Consider the following 18,259-nt stretch of genomic DNA (forward strand, 5'->3'; position numbering starts at 1 on the left):
ATTAGAGACCCTTGAAACTAGACTGGAAGCAAGAAAGGAGTTGACAAGAGTGAAGAAGGCTTCACTCTTGTCTCTATATATACTATCTAATTAGAGGCTACATGGCGACGTTCTATAGGACCTCCAATATGTGTTGACTTTGCAAGATACATGCCTTGACTTACAATGCAAGTTTTTCTATGTGTGGGCCACATGGTTAGCTTGATCTTCAAGCTAACAACATGTGTGGCACATGGCCAACTTGTTGACCACGTTTCTAATCCAAAAAGTCAATTAAAGACATCTATGAAGTCAAAACAGCATCTATGAAGCTTCCATATTAAATATTATAGAATAAACTTATTTTTACCTACTTTTACTTACTTCCACCTATTTGTATATGTAATTACTAGCTTATATGAGTATGTCCATGACATTACCCCCCCTTCTAGGGACGAGTTCTACGAGGAGTGGTCATCATATGTTGAGGAAATCTATAATGCGACGAATTGTATTCGCCACATACTCTGATCTTTGTTCTCTTCAAAGATGATTGATAGGGCCTCTCAACCATCAGTAGTGTCCTATATCAGGGCGGAAAGACCACCTAGTTATTTGATGAATGTTGAGGCATTCATAACTTCTTTCAAATAAAATATTTAGAACACGATCAGGAGTTGTTCCTACCTCTAGTAAAATCACCAAACATCGGGAGTCCCTTCTTAAGTCGTGATACCAAACGCATTGTATCTCACCATCTATTCGAGGAAGAATATGTCATTCTTGAAGATCTTCATCTCGATTGCATCATCTTGAAGGTTGTGACAATTATAATGTCTCTTCCAATACATCAACAAATGAAGGCTCTTGAGTCGAATTTGCTGGTTGTTGGTTCTCCATCTCCTGAGTGTCACAACCACAAAGAAGCTACAAGCAAGGATTGAAAGTAGAATGTTATCTTACCTAGATGTTGTTTCCTTTATAAAGAAGGTTTTCATCTTGATTTTGATGGATGTCGTCGATGAAAAGCCTCCACTACATTTTAAATAAAATTATTAAAAAAATCAATAGTTTTATTTGTTAAATTATTGACTTTCAGTTCTTTATTATTAAAATATAGCATATAAAATTTTAATGGTTTATTATTGATTAAAATATATTTATAAGGAATATAAATATTTATTTAAAGTTATAGATAATATTTTAAGTTATATTAAATATATGTCTCTTCATACAATAGTTGAAGTAATTTATATGTTAAAATTAATTTTAAAATATTATTGACCACATCTATAAATATGGTAATTTTTAAATACAAAATCTTTTAAAAAGTGAATATTATAATTAGAATTTAATAAAAATATATTATTTAACATTCATATATATTTTCTTCTAGACATAGTGCATAGTTGTTGTTTAGAATTTGTTGATTCTTTAGACCAATCCAAATTAATCCTTTAAAAATAAAATCTTATTAAACTTCAAGAAAAAAAAGAATTATAATATTAGTCACTCATATATTTAGAAATTAGTAATTAAGTATATTAATGTAATTTAATTAATATAAAATTTATTTTTTTAATATATATATATATATATATATATTAGATTACATAAATTATAAGCAAGTTTTTTTTTTTTTTTTTTTTTTTTTTTTTTTTTTTATGATTATATAATACTTCTTGTATATAAAAGAATTCATTATTAATGTATCCAAGTAAATGTAAAATTACAAACATTAATAGATGCAAATAAGAATTAAAGCATTTATATAATATTATATAATAGTTTTAAAGGTTATTTGGTAATAATTCAATCAAATAAAGAAAATATTTTTAAAATTAAGGTGAGTAATAAGAATTTTTGTGTTATATGAAATTCAACTAAAAAATATATTAGACATTTGGTTGTGAAAGGATTTTAGCAAAATTTTAATTTTTTTTTATAATCTAACAAAATACATAATTAAAAACATCCGTTTTAGCAATTTTGATATTTTTGAAATATTTAATTCAATTAATTTTAATTTTTATTAATTCCAAATTATAATCTATGCAATCATAAGCAAGTGACATAAAATCCTATGTAAGTCTCACAAACATACATTTATTGTAATTATTACTTAAATAATATGAATAGATAGAAATAAATAAAAATAGATAAATTTCACAGTATCTTTTAGAAAAGATTTTTAAAAGCTTCATAGATGTAATTTTGACTTTACATGTGTTTGTAGTTGATTGATAGGTTAGAAACTTGGTTAATAAATTAACTACGTGCCACACATATTGATAGCTTGTGGAACATGCTATCATAGACATACTCATATAAACCAATAATTACATATATAAATAGGTAGAAGTAAGTAAAAGTAGGTAAAAGTAAGTTAATTCTATGGTATTTGATATAGAAGCTTCCTAAAAGCTTCAAAGATGCTGCTTTGACTTTATAGGTGTCTTTAATTGACTTTTTGGTTTAGAAACGTGGTCAACAAGTTGGCCATGTGCCATACATGTTGTTAGCTTGAAGACCAAGTTAACTATGTGCCCTACATATAGAAAAACTTGCCTTGTAAGTCAAGGCATGTATCCTACAAAGTCAACACTTATTAGAGGTCCTATAGAACGTTGCCATGTAGCCTCTAATTAGATAGTATATATAGAGACAAGAATGAAGCCTTCTTCACTCTTGTCAAGTCCTTTCTTACTTCCAGTCTAGTTTCAAGGGTCTCTAGTTTTCTTGTCTTTTGGCAATAGCCATTCCAGTTTTTTTTTTTTTTAATATACATATCTTTTTATTTATATCTTGTTACCTTTCTTTGAGTGAAGGCTCACTTGTCTGAATTTTTTTTTCATCGAGTTCTTGTCCTTGACAGATTGACAAGAGTACACCTACAATATCAGAGCTTTGTCTAATCTTGATTAAGAATGGATTACCCCTTTTTCTTGATAAGATATAAGCATATTAGAAGTTACGGATTACCCTCTTCTAAACTGATATTGTCCTTAGTATTTTCTTTGTTTTCAAATCCTCTCTTCTATTAGTCTTGAGCGATATTAGACATCTTCTCTTTTCTAAATGTTATCATGGCAGAACTTGTTGAAATGAAGAGTGCAATGGCACAAATATAAGAGCAATTGAGGGAGTTAATGCTTGCGATGCATCAACTCAATTTACCACCACAAGGAGCAACAAGATTGGCAGGAAGTGAAGATATAGAAATGGTTGGAGTTGCTTCAACATCTGCACCGAACCATGTCCTTTCTCCTATGGTGGAACGCCCTTCCAATGTTAGAGAACCAAGAATTGTCCTACCCGAGAAGTTTGATGGCACCAGATCCAAGTTTCGAGGATTTATCAATCAAGTGTAACTTGTGATTGAACTTCAACTCCAAAGCTATCCAACTTCTGGGTCGCAAGTTAGATTCATTGGTACGCTTCTTTCAAGTTCAGCACTATCGTAGTTTTTATTTGTTCTTGAATGACGAGATCCAATATTGGATAATCTAGAGGCTTTTTTGGCAAAGTTTCGATCCATGTATGGAGAACATGATGCAATTTGTGTTACAACCAATAAGATCCATATTTTATGACAAGGTAATCGATCAGTAACGTTGTACAGTTCACAATTTGAACAACTTGCAAATAATATCAAGTAGGATGATGCTGCACTTATTAGCCAATTTCTCTACGGATTACAATATGATGTAAAAAAATTAATGCTCAACTTACCTAATCCTCAAACATTGAGTCAAGCAATTGACTTTGCAGTGAAGTGCAACAATCGCCTTTTTAAATTTTGATTTGAGAATCGTAATAGTGGACCTCAACATTACTATAATTTAATGGCAACACCAACACTTCTTCAACACGTACATTTGGAAGTAGAAGATATGTAAATTGATGGAGTATGTTTCAAACTTCTTACTAAGCAAGAAAAGACTCGTCGTCATTAAGAAAGATTATGTTTATATTGTAGAGAACCAAAACAAACTATTCAATATTGTCCAAGGAAACGACGCAACTACAAAATGAGGAATATGGCTATCAAAGAAGTCAATATATCAAAAAACAAGTTTGTCCAGCTACAATAAGGACCATGTGGTTGAAACCTTGCACAACATCTAGTAAAGGTCCTATTCTCTCCTCAGAGCCCTCTCCTTATTTTACATTAAATGTTATTTTAGGACCTAAATATTACAAAGCCTCTACCTTGTTAGATTCAGGAGTCTTAGCGTGTTTCTTAGATGAAGAATTTATTAAAAGACAAAGCATATATTTAGTAAAAAAAAATAAAACTGTTCATGTAGAAGTCATAGATGGTCGTCCATTATCTTTTGGAGATATTACTCACGAAACCCTTCCTATAGAAGTAATAATTAATGGTCATAATAGCTTTGTAGTATTTAATATCATTAGATCTCCCTCTAATCCAGTCATTTTAGATTTATCGTGGTTAGAAAAATACAACCCTCAAATAAATTGGATTTCCCAAATTCTTACTTTCTCTAAAAGTATAACTAACAGTGTATTTAATCAAGTAGAGAGTCATAAGTCCACTTCAATTAAACCCGTATTTATAGGTGCAAAAGCTTTCTTGTATGCTGCTATGAAAGAATCACCATATATTATATATGCCACATCCATTTTTAACGGTGCAAAGACTTCACGTGGCATTCAAAGCCAATATCAAAAATTTCAAGATGTATTTGAAAAAAAGAATGCGGATACACTCCCGAAACATCATTCCTATGATTGCTCAATTGACCTTCAAGAAGGAGCACAACCGCCATTCGGACCAATCTACAATTTATCACAAAATGAGTTGACTAAACTCAAGGAGTATATTAAAGAAAATCTAGTCAAAAATTTCATATGCCATTCTAAATCTCCGGCAGGAGCTCCAATTCTATTTGTGAAGAAAAAAGATAGATCATTGCGTCTGCGTATTGATTATCGAGGACTCAACAAGATTAACATCAAGAATAGGTATCCACTACCTTTAATATCTGGACTTCTTGATCAGCTGAATCAAGCTAAGATCTATACAAAAATAGATCTCCGAGGAGCATACAATCTAATATGCATCAAAGAAGGAGATGAATGGAAGACTGCATTTCAAACTAGGTATGGACATTTTGAATACAACGTCATGCCTTTTGGACTTACAAATGCACGAGTAACTTTTCAACATCTAATGAATGATATTTTTTGAGAGTTTTTGGACGATTTTGTGGTTTGTTATCTAGACAACATCTTGATCTATTCTAAGAATCTAGAAGAATATGAACTTCTTGTTTGTTTTGTGTTACAAAAATTAAGAGATGCAGGATTCTATGCCAAGATAGAAAAGTGTGTATTCCACACTACTCAAGTCAATTTCTTAGGTTACATCATTTCGATTGATAGACTTATGATGGATCCTAAGAAAGTTCAAACTATTATAGATTGGAAGATCCCAAAAACAGTAAGAGATGTCCAATGCTTTTTGAGATTTGCCAATTACTATCAGATCTTCATCAAAGACTTCTTTCAAGTTGCAGCTCCACTTATATATTTGACTTGTAAAGATAAACTCCAATGGAATCAAAAAATAAAAGTTACTTTTGAATCTTTGAAGACAGCGTTTGTTTTTGTACCAATCTTGTATCATGTTGATTTTTCCAAAGCATTCTTTATGGAAACAGATGCATTAGACTTTGCTCTAGATGCCATTTTGTCACAAATGGGAACAGATGACAAACTTCATCTAGTAGCCTTTCATTCAAGAAAATTCTCAGCAGTAGAAATCAATTATGAGATCCATGACAAAGAACTTCTTGCAATTATGGATTCTTTTCAAGAATGGCATCATTATCTAGAAGGCACTTCTAGTCTAGTCACCGTATATATGGATCATAAGAACCTTGAGTATTTCATGTCAATACGCATATTAAATCGTTGTCAAGCTTGTTGGAGAATGTCTTTATCAAGATTCGAGTACATCATCACTTATTGGCGAGAAAAACAACAAGTTTTATCCAATACCTTCTCTAAACGTTCTTATCTTGCACCAAAAGAAGGAGATGCAGCTTTTGAGCAACAAAAAATGGTTCTTTTGAAGCTGGAGTAATTTCATCTTTGAGCAATAAAATCAACATTGATTGTTGATTTAAATTTTTTCAAGCAAGTGAAATTAAGTATGTCTTCAGAGCTTCTTGTTCATGATATCAAGAATAATTCTTCTAAATCTCATGATCCTTCTAAATTTGAATTCAAGAACAATCTACTCTATTTCGAAGGCTGCTTATATGTTCCAAAAGGAGAAGCACATTTATATATTCTTCAAGCTCCTCACGACTTTCTAGCAACAGGTCATTTTGAATATAATAAGACTTTAGAGCTGATATCTAGGGATTTTTGGTGGCCTCAAATGTGGAAGGCAGTCAAAGATTTTGTACAATCATGTGATATTTGCTCAAGATCAAAAACTCCTCGTCATCGACCTTTTGGACTTCTTCAACCATTACCGATTCCAGAACAATCATGGTCTTCTGTTTCTATGGACTTCATCACGGATCTTCCAATCTCAAGTTCTTATGACTCTATATTCGTGATAGTAGATCGTTTTACCAAGATGGCATATTTTGTACCATGTACAAAATCTATTACAAGTGAAGAAACAACTAAGCTCTTTCTTTACAATATCTATTGCTATCATGGATTATCTAAGGATATTATATTAGATAGGAGAACTTAATTTGTATCAAGATTTTGGTGGACTCTTTTTAAGATTCTAAAAGTGGATATAAAACTATCTTCAATATTCCATCCTCAAACTGATGGACAAACAGAGCGTGTTAATCAAGTTTTGGAGGAATATTTAAGATGTACCATTAACTACCAACAAGATGATTGGACAACTCTTTTGCCATTGGCAGAGTTTGCTTACAATAACACGGTACATTCTTCTACAAAACAAATACCTTTTTTTGCTAATTATGGTTATCATCCATGACTTGATACTTTTGACTTTTCAAAAGTTGATAATCCTGCTGCAAAAGATTTGGCAATTCATTTATCAAAGCTACATGCAACAATGAAGGTGCACTTAAAAGAAGCCCAAGAACAACAAAAGGTCAATGCAGATGTCTATTGAAAGGAACAACCACCATTCCACTTGGGTGATAAGATATGGCTACTTTGTTGCAATATCAAGACCACTCGTCCTTGTGACAAGTTGGACTATTGAAGGGTGGGACCATTTTCTATTTCTACACAAATCAATCTAGTTGCATATCGTTTACATCTACTGGATTCAATGAAAATCCATCCAGTATTCCACGTGTCTTTTCTTGAACTATAGAAGACAATGGACATACCAAGAAGATGACAAGCTCTACCTACTTCTATAGAAGTGGACAATAATGAAAAGTTTGAAGAAGAAGAAGTCTTAGATTCAAGGTGATGTCAAAATAAATTAGAATATCTTGTTCATTGGCATGGATATGATATTAGTGAATGTACATGGGAGCCAATAAAGAATCTTGTAAATGCAGCAAAGGTGGTGGAGGCTTTTTATCGACGACATCCATCAAAATCAAGATGAAAACCTTCTTTATAAAAGAAACAACATCTAGGTAAGATAACATTCTACTTTCAATCCTTGCTTGTAGCTTCTTTGTGGTTGTGACACTCAGGAGATGGAGAACCAACAACCAGCAAATTCGACTCAAGAGCCTTCATTTGTTGATGTATTGGAAGAGACATTATAATTGTCACAACCTTCAAGATGATGCAATCGAGATGAAGATCTTCAAGAATGACATGTTCTTCCTCGAATAGATGGTGAGATACAATGCGTTTGGTATCATGACTTGAGAAGGGACTCCCGATGTTTGGTGATTTTACTAGAGGTAGGAACAACTCCTGATCGTGTTCTAAATATTTTATTTGAAAGAAGTTATGAATGCCTCAACATTCATCAAATAACTAGGTGGTCTTTCCGCCCTGATATAGGACACTACTGATGGTTGAGAGGCCCTATCAATCATCTTCAAAGAAAACAAAAATCAGAGTATGTAGTGAATACAATTCGTCGCATCATAGATTTCCTCAACATATGATGATCGCTCCTCATGGAACTCGTCTCTAGAAGGGGGGGTAATATCATGGACATACTCATGTAAGCTAGTAATTACATATATAAATAGGTAGAAATAAATAAAAGTAGGTAAAAGTAAGTTAATTCTATAGTATTTGATATAGAAGCTTTATAGATGCTGCTTTGACTTTATAGGTGTGTTTAATTGACTTTTTGGACCAGAAACGTAGTCAACAAGTTTGCCATGTGCCACACATATTGGTAACTTGAAGACCAAGCTAAGTATATAGCCCACATGTAGAAAAACTTGCTTTGTAAGTCAAGGCATGTGTCCTACAAAGTCAATACTTATTAGAGGTTCTATAAACGTCGCCATATAGCCCCTAGTTAGATAGTATATATAGAGACAAGAGTGAAGCCTTCTTCACTCTTGTCAACTTCTTTCTTGCTTCCCGTTTAGTTTCAAGGATCTCTAGTTTTCTTGTCTTTTGGCAATAGCCATTCCAGTTTTTCTTTCAATATGCATACTTGTTTATTTATATTTTGTTACCTTTCTTTGATTGAAGGCTCACTTATCTGAATTACTTTTTCATCAAGTTCTTATCCTTGACAACAAGCTAGAACGTAAAATTACTGCTCAACTTTTAACCTATTAATTATTAAGACAAGAAAGTAAATTAAGAGGCTTTTATAAAAGTCATGTTTAAATAACTTGAAGTATTATTGAACAAAGATAATTAGATATTAATAATATATATATATATATATATATATTTATATATATATATTAAATTTTTATTATATAATTATATTATATTAAAATAGAAAATTGTCTATAACTTCAAATACTAACTTATTTATTATTAGAGCTTTATTTCAAGAATTTATCATATTTATTATATTAGATCTATGAGATTCACTTGTCTTTGAATATTGTAAAAGAATGAGCTATTCAATTCAATTGGAACTTTGAATTTAGAGTATATTCTCCTATCATTTTGTAGCAATAGAACATCAATTTCCAAAAATACAATTGTGAGAGAAATTTTATTATTTTTACACATAATTTTTTAAAAGAAAAAAGACAAGACTTTTTGTTTAATCTTTAATTGAGTTCTCAATTCTATATTGACTTATGCTTAGAATCATCTAAAAGATATATATATATATATATATATATATATATATAATCTACTAATATCCTATGCATAAGAAATATAACAAAAATAAAAAAAATTATGTTTTTATTTGTATTTCTACAACTTTAATTAGAGATAGCTTTTATACATCATATGTGTCATGTATGCCAATAGCTACATTTATAATTCTTAATTTTTCAGGGACACACCTATGAATTTGTCATAATTCAAATAATGTGGTATCCTTGACTTATGTAAAAAATATTTTAATAAAATACTATTTAATTATTGAGAAATTGACAAAATCTAAGCAACAAATTGTAGTGCCATAATGATGCTTTTTCTAAGCTTTTTACTTGTTATTTTGTATAAATTATGTAAGAAAATCTCCAAAGATTATTTTTTGGACTTTTTGGTATGATCTTGTTTGTCTCAAAGAACTCAATCAATATAATTTTTATAATCTTGTGTAATTAAAAATTTATCTAATATTATTATTTTTATTGAATAAATTTTATTTTTTAATTAGATAAGGAGACTTTTAATTATGTAATAGATAGATAAATACCATGTATTTTATAATTATTGAATTATTATATTACTTCAAATTCTAAGACTTTGAATTTTTTTTTAATATTATTGAATTTAGTTATGATTTTTAAGACTAATATGATTGAGATTATGACTCTTAAAATATATATGAATAAAATCATAAGTTCATTATTAGAAAAACAAACTTTTATTTGAAGAAAGAAAAAAATTTGAATAATATAATACAAAAGAAAAAATTTGGATCCAAAATATAATGCATTGTATTAATATATGACAATTTTCCTCCTCTTAACATTGATATGTACATTATATTTTTTAATAAAATAAGATTTATGTAGAAAATTTTAACAATTATCTATCTTATATCATTCTTGATTTTAAAAGAAACAACTACCATTACATCTCAAATATATTACATATCTACTTTTATTTTATTTTATTTTGAAATTAAAATTATAAGAATAGTGCTTCATATACTTTTCAATTACTTATATTATAAGTACATTTTTTTTCTTGATAAGATAATAATAATAAAATACTTAAAATAATATTAGTTTTGGATTATCTTCTTTTAAAATGATATTATTTTTCATATTTTTTTCTATCTTCAAGTACTTTTTTTTACTTATTTTCAACAATATTACATATTTTTTTTTATAATTATTATTATTACAGCAAAGCTTGTTAAAATGAAGAGTGCAATGGCACAAATGGAATAATGATTGAAAAAGTTAATGCTTGCGATACATCAATTCAATTTACCATTACAAAAAAAACAAGAATGACAAAAAATAAAGATATAAGATGATTAGAAGTGCTTCAACATGTGCATCAAATCATGCCCTTCTTTTTATGGAAGAATACTATTCAAGTATTAAAGAAGTAAAAATTGTCTTACTTGAGAAGTTTGATAGTATAAGATCAAAGTTTCAAGGATTCATCATTCAAGTATAATTGGCAATTGAACTTCAATTCCAAAGCTATTTAACTTCATATTTACAAGTCAAGTTTATTGAAATTCTATTTAGTAATTTTGTATTATCATTTTTTTCATCTTTTTTTGAATGACATCATCAAATATTGGACAATTTGGAAGCTTTCTTAGCAAAGTTTCAATCCATATGTGGAGAACATGATGTAGTTCATGTTACAATAAACAAGATCCATATTTTGCAACAAAAAAATTAATCTTTAATATTATATATCTTATGATTTAAACAACTTGCAATTGATATTAAGTGAGGTGATACTATACTCATTAGTCAATTTTTTTATGGATTATAATATGAGATAAATAATTAATGCTCAATTTATTTGATCTTCAAATATTAAGTCAAGCAATTGATATTGCTATAAAGTATAATAATTGGCTTTTTGAATTTTGATCTAAAAATAATTTAAGTAGGCCTCAATGTTATTACAATTCAATGGAAACACCAACATCTTTTCAATACATATCTTCTAAAGCAAAGAATATGTAAATTGATACTATATGTTTTAAATGTCTTATTGAACAAAAAAAGACTTATCATCGTTAAAAAGGACTATGTTTATATTATGGAAAACAAAAGCATATTGTTCAATATTTTTTTAAAAAATAATGCAATCATAAAATAAGAAGTATGACTATCAAAGAAGATAATGTGTCAAAAAACAAGTTTATTCAGCTATAATAGGAACCATGTAGTTGGAATTATACAGTACTTGATGAAAGTCCTATTTTCTCCTCAAAATCCTCTCTTTGTTTTATAATAGATGTTAGTTTAGAACCTAAACATGACAAAGCCTCTGCCTTATTAGATTCAAGAGTCTCAGCTTGTTTTTTAAATAAAGAATTTATTATAAGACATAACATACTTTTAATAAAGAAAACAAAACTTCTTTATGTAGAAGTTAGAGATGGTCATCCATTATCTTTTGGAATTGTTATTTATAAAATATTTCTTTTACAAATAATAATTAATAGTCATAATAGTTTTATAGTATTTAATATCATCAGATTTTCTTTTAATTTAATTATTTTTAATTATTGTAGTTAAAAAAGTACAACCATTAAATAGATTGAATTTTATATAGTCTTAACTTTTTTAAAAGTATAACTAAGAGTGTAATTAATTAAATAAAATTTCATAAGTTTAGTATAGCTGTCACGGACACAAAAATACACACTCGAGATCTAACAAGAAGTTCAAGAAGAACTGACAAGAACTAGATTAATCATATGAATACAAGAACAATACCAGAGAGGTGAGCTAGAGCTCCAAGAGATGTGTTGTCGAGACTGAAGAACTCTTTAGCCTCGATTCCAATATATACTCATATTTAGGAAGCTTCTAGAAGGTTCCAGAGACTTGCTTCTAGAAGGTTCTAGAAACTTATCTCTAGAAGGTTCTAAGGACTATGTTCCTAACATCTTCTATCAATTAAGAAGCTTCTAGAAGGTTCTAGAGACTTGCTTCTAGAAGGTTCTAGAAACTTGTCTGTAGAAGGTTCTAAGGATTATGTCTCTAACATCACCCCTTCCTTTAGCTTTGAGGTCTCTCAGAAGCAATGTTGTTGTTAATCAGTACCAACACAAGAAAATGAAGATCTGTCACATAATGTCTGCTATGAACTCTAACTTTTGTTCACGAGGCAAGTGGTTCATCGGCCCTTGAAGCCAATGGTAGTGGCCCACTCCTTCAACTTCTGACCAAGCATGAACTTCCGTATCCTCATTGTGAAATTGTCCTGCAAACACGCCTTCTGGCTGACCATCGTAAGTAGGCTCGGACTCAAATACAATCTTCAGAGATCGATTACTCGGTATCCTTCGTCGTCGTCGTGATATAGGCAGTTCTTCATCTTGAGATCGCCTTCGTGAGCTAGTCAGTTGAGATAATCTGACTGGTATAGTATCTATCTCTTGGCTATCCATATCAGAAGACCAAACTATGACTACTGAAAAAATTCTATTTTATTTTGGAGAAAATAACTACATCAACTACGAATTTTGGTGATGCTCTCCCCCTTTCTTATATTTTTGGGTGAGCAAGCTTCAGAAGGAAGCTATCGTCGAACCAGCTTAGGTTTATGAGGATGTTGTTGATGAAACTCCTGTACCTTTTGTGGCGCATTGGTGAGATTTTCAGCTGGCTCCCATGTTCGCTCATTAATGTCATAGCCGCACCAATGAACAAGATACTCCAACTTGCCCCACCTTTGTCGAGAATCCAGAACCTTTTCAACCTCGTATTCCTCGTGGTTCTCGATCTCAATACTAGATGGCGGACATTGCATTCTTCCAGGAAAAGACGACTCTCGATAAGGCTCCAACGGAGAAACATGAAAGACTGGATGTACCTTCATAGAAGCCGGTAATTCCAGACAGTACGCCACTGGATTGATTTGCTTCTTGATGATAAATGGTCCCAATCTTCGATAGTCCAACTTATCACATGGTCGCTTGGTCTTGATATTTTGTCGAAGAAGCCATGCTTTATCTCCAATTTTGAAAGTAGGTGCTTGATTCCGAAATCTATCTGCAGACGCCTTGTAGGATTCTTGAGCGGATTGTAATTGAAGCTTCAATGTATTTTGAAGCTCTGATAGTTGTTTCGCAAATCCTTCAGCTACTGGATTGTTATTTGTTGACGGACTCAATAAATCAAGCTTTGCATGATACCCATAGTTGGAAAAGAATGGTGTATATTGAGTCGACGCATGGAGGGTGTTGTTATATGCAAACTCGGCTAGCGGCAGATATGTGGTCCAATCGTCTTACTAATAGTTGATGCTGCATCGTAAGTATTATTCTAAGACTTGGTTCACCCGTTCCGTTTGGCCGTCAGTTTGAGGATGAAGAATTGAAGAAAGCTTGACATCCACCTTCAATATCTCAAAGAGAGATCTCCAAAACTTTGATACAAACTGGGTTCCTCGATTTGATACGATATCATCTGATAGTCCATGATATTGATACAAATTATCAAGAAAGAGCCTTGTTGTGACTTCATTGGATGATGTCTTCTTGCAAGGGACAAATGCGCCATCTTTGTAAGTCGATCTACCATGACAAAGATGCTGTCAAATGAGTTCGATGATGGCAGGTCCGTGATGAAGTCCATAGAAATTGAAGACCATGGTCGAAGTGGAATCGGCAATGGCTGTAGGAGTCCATAAGAGTGATGCCGAGGATTCTTGGATCTTGAACAGATGTCGCAGGAGAGGACAAAATATTTCACATCCTTCCACATTTGGGACCACCAAAAATCTCGAGAAATAAGCTCTAAGGTCTTGTTGAATCCAAAATATCCCGCAGCTGGAAAATCGTGGCGAGATTGAAGAACTCAGAGTCGTGCTGGTCCTTTTGGAATATATAAGCGCTCCTCAAAGTATAAAATATCTCCCTCCACCTTGAACTTATCGTCATTAACACGCTGCTTAATATCAATGGCTACTGAATCTTCAATGGTCACGACACGTACCTGATTCAGGAAGTCAGCATCAATTGGCACAATAGTAGCGCAAAGCTGAAATTGCTTTGGCTTCAACAATGTTGTACATTGTTGATCAAACGCTGCTTCTCCAACCTTTTGTACAAGATACCATCTCCTCGATAAGGCATCAGATAGTCCTTGCTGCTTTCTAGGTCGATAAGTGATAACAAAATCGAATCTAGATAGCAACATACTCCACCGAGCTTGACGTCGATTTAGAACTTAAACCGACATGAAATATTCCAAATTCTTGTGATCTGTGTATACGGTCACTAGGTGTGCAGCTCCTTCAAGAAATCGATGCCATTCTTGGAAAGAATCCACTGTAGTAAGAAGTTCCTTATCGTCGATCTCATAATTGATTTCAACAACAAAGAACTTTTGAGAATAGAATGCAACCAGATGGAGCTTCTTGTCTTCTCCCATTTGTGAAAGTACAACTCCCAAAGCAAAATCCAAAGCATCAGTTTCTAAATAAAAGGCCTTTATAAAGTCTGGATGTACCAAGATTGGAGCCGTAGTAAATGCGGTCTTCAGGTCTTGAAACGCCTTTTTTGTTAAAGGTCCCCATTCCAGCTTATCCTTGCATGTCAACCGAGTGAAAGGAGGAGCAACTTGAGAGTAATTCTTGATGAAGATCCGATAGAAGTTGATAAAACCAAGAAAGCATTGTACGTCTCTAACCGTCTTCGGAACCTCCCAAGACACGATTGCTTCTACCTTCTTGGGGTCCATCTTCAAGCCTTCCGTAGTCGCAACAAACTTCAGAAACTCCATCTCTATTTGGTGAAATAAACACTTCTCCAACTTGGCATATAGTCCTCACTCACGTAGTTTCTCCAAGACCAAACGAACGTGCTTTTCATGCTCTTCCTCATTTTTGGAGAAGATCAGAATATCATCCAAATAGATGACAACAAAATCGTCAAGGTACTCTCGGAAAATGTCATTCATCATATGTTGAAAGATCGCTGGAGAATTGGTAAGACCAAAGGGCATAACATTATACTCAAAATAGCCATACCTTGTACGGAATGCTGTCTTCCACTCATCTCGTTCCTTGATTCGTACGAGGTTGTAAGCTCCCCTTAGATCAATTTTTGTAAAGATCCTTGCACGTCCAAGTTGTTCTAAGAGACTAAAAATCAAGGATAACGGGTAACAATTCTTCTTTGTTACCTTGTTGAGGCCTCGATAGTCCACGCACATCTGCAACGAGCCATCTTTCTTCTTCACAAATAAGATGGGTGCTCCAGTTGACCATTTTGAATGACAGATGAAGTTCTTGGCTAGATTCTCGTCGATGTACTTCCACAACTCCGCCAACTCCATCTGAGATAGATTGTAGATTAGGCCAAAAGGTGGTTGTGCTCCTTCCTGCAAGTCTATGGCGCAATCATATGGTCGGTGTTCTGGTAGCATGTCGGCATTCTTCTTTTGAAACACATCTTTAAAATCCTTATATTGCTTAGATATACTTGTTGTCGAGATCTTCTCTCCGATAGTTGGAGCCGCATAAATGACAAACGGTGTGCCTTCTTTGGACGATCTTATAAACGCTCTTGCTCCAATGAATAAGGATTTCTCTATTTTGGGTTTTCTACTAGACTTGCTTTTGGATGGTTTTGTGGGAAAGGTCATCTTTCGCAACCTCCAATCTATGGATGGATTATGCTTTTCCAACCAAGAAAGACCAAGAATAATAGGATTTGATGGGGTTCTAATAATATTGAAAATAATATGACTACTATGGCCCTTAAACGTCACTTCTATAGGTTTTGATTCATCGGTGATACTATCAGACAATAAAGGTCGCCCATCTATGACCTCAACGTGAACAGGTTTGGATTTTTGTACTAAAGGGATCTTATGACACTTCGTAAATTCTTCGTCTAAAAAACAAGCAGATGCTCCTGAATCTAATAATGCTAAGATTCTCAATTTTTGAGGGCCAATAAGCAAAGGGATTGTAAAGCAAAGGGCAGGTTGAGCGGAAAGAAAGGAACCTGGTTGTTGTTGCAATATTTCACTATCCAGTCGCACGGTTCCTATTGTGGCTGGGCATCCTTGTTTTCCTGAATAAACGCACCTCTAGTCTTGACAATATGTCGATTTTGCTTCTTGGGGTAGTTTCCAACTTTGTGGCCTTCTTCACCGCAATACAAGCATAGACCTTCCTCCATACGCCGCTTTTTTTCTTCTAGGATAAGAGATTTGACACGTACCGCATTAATTTGCATGTCTTCTACCTCTGAATGTGAATTCATGCTGCTTGCCGACATAGTTGGGGTGTGGCAAACCATATGTTGTCTTGAATGTTGGTCTTGGCGACGTTGGAATAGGCCGTTAGCGTACTTCTCAGCTTGGCTAATAGCTTCGTTGAGCGTTTGCGGATCAGGAAGAATTAACAGCAAATCTTTCACATCATCCCTTAAACCCCAATAGAATTGACTCATCAACGCTTCTTCGTCCCAATTGATGTCGCATACTAATTGCCTGAAGTCCGATGCATAGACTGATATAAGGCGAATTCCTTGTCGTAGTGACCGGATCTTTGTTGTAGCCCATCGAACCTTGTCATGTTCACCAAATGCTTCCGCAAATGCCTCGAAAAAGGTTTCAAAGTTGTTTAATATGGACGATCGTTTCTCAAACAAAGGAGCAAACCATAATAGAGCTTGTCCTGTAAGTAAGGTTCCAACAAGCCCAACACGTGACTCCTCCGTTGGATAGCGTTTGGGTTGTAAAACTATTATCAACCTGATTTGATTGACGAATCCTCAAAACTTAGAACGCGTACCATCGAACTTGTCTGGAAGGCTAACTCGGGGCTCCTTATGTTGTAGAACCAGTGGTGCTTGTCGAACTTGAGGCAAAGTTACTTTTCCAAGTACATAAGTTTGAGGCTGGTGCAACCTAGATTGTGCCATCCCAGATGCTCCATCATTATGAAGCCTTGCCACGACTCCTTCAATCTCTGCAGTTCTTTACGATAATGTAGCGAGGATATTCATGATAGCATCCAACTTGCACTCCGAACTTTCCGTCATATTAATGTCTTGGCCTTCGGCCATTCTAAGAGAAGGACAGAAATGACTCTACAAGAAGACAATATTGGTTTAGAGGAGGGTACTCCACAACCTCTAAAATGCCTTAAGAGCTTCAAGAAAAGGGATAATCCACTCTCTCCAAGAAGAATAAGACTCCAATATTGTAACAAAAGAAGTATCAATTTAGAGGAGGGTAATCCGCAACCTCTAAAATGCTAGTACACTTCCAAGCAGAGGGATAATCTGCACTCTAACGAGGAAGAAACTAACTCTGATATCTGAGGTGAGTGAAGTCTCGACAAACTGTCATGGACACAAAAATACACACTCGAGATCTAACAAGAAGTTTAAGAAGAACTGACAAGAACTAGATTAATCATATGAATACAAGAACAATACCAGAGAGGTGAGCTAGAGCTCCAAGAGATGTGTTGTCGAGTCTGAAGAACTCTTCAGCCTCGATTCCAATATATACTCCTATTTAGGATGCTTCTAGAAGGTTCCAGAGACTTGCTTCTAGAAGGTTCTAGAAACTTATCTCTAGAAGGTTCTAAGGACTATGTCCCTAACATCTTCTATCAATTAAGAAGCTTCTAGAAGGTTCTAGAGACTTGCTTCTAGAAGATTCTAGAAACTTGTCTCTAGAAGGTTCTAAAGATTATGTCCCTAACAATAGCCATACTTATATTTGTAGATACAAGAGCTTTTCTGCATTGTATAAAAGAGTGATCACCTTATGTCATTTATGCCATACCTATTTCTAATAGTAGAAAGACTTCAAATGGCATCTCTAGCTAATATTAAGATTTTAAAGATATATTTGAAAAAAAGACTGCATATGCTCTTTCAAAACTTTGTCTCTATGACTACTCAATTGATCTTTAAGAAAAAGCTAAATTGCCATTTGGATCAATCTATAATTTATAATAAATAACTTGACTAAATTCAAAGAATATATTAAAAAGAATCTAGCCAAAA

Source organism: Physcomitrium patens, chromosome 14 (genome assembly GCF_059467195.1).
Source record: "Physcomitrium patens ecotype Gransden chromosome 14, ASM5946719v1, whole genome shotgun sequence".
NCBI classification, from domain to species: Eukaryota; Viridiplantae; Streptophyta; class Bryopsida; order Funariales; family Funariaceae; genus Physcomitrium; species Physcomitrium patens.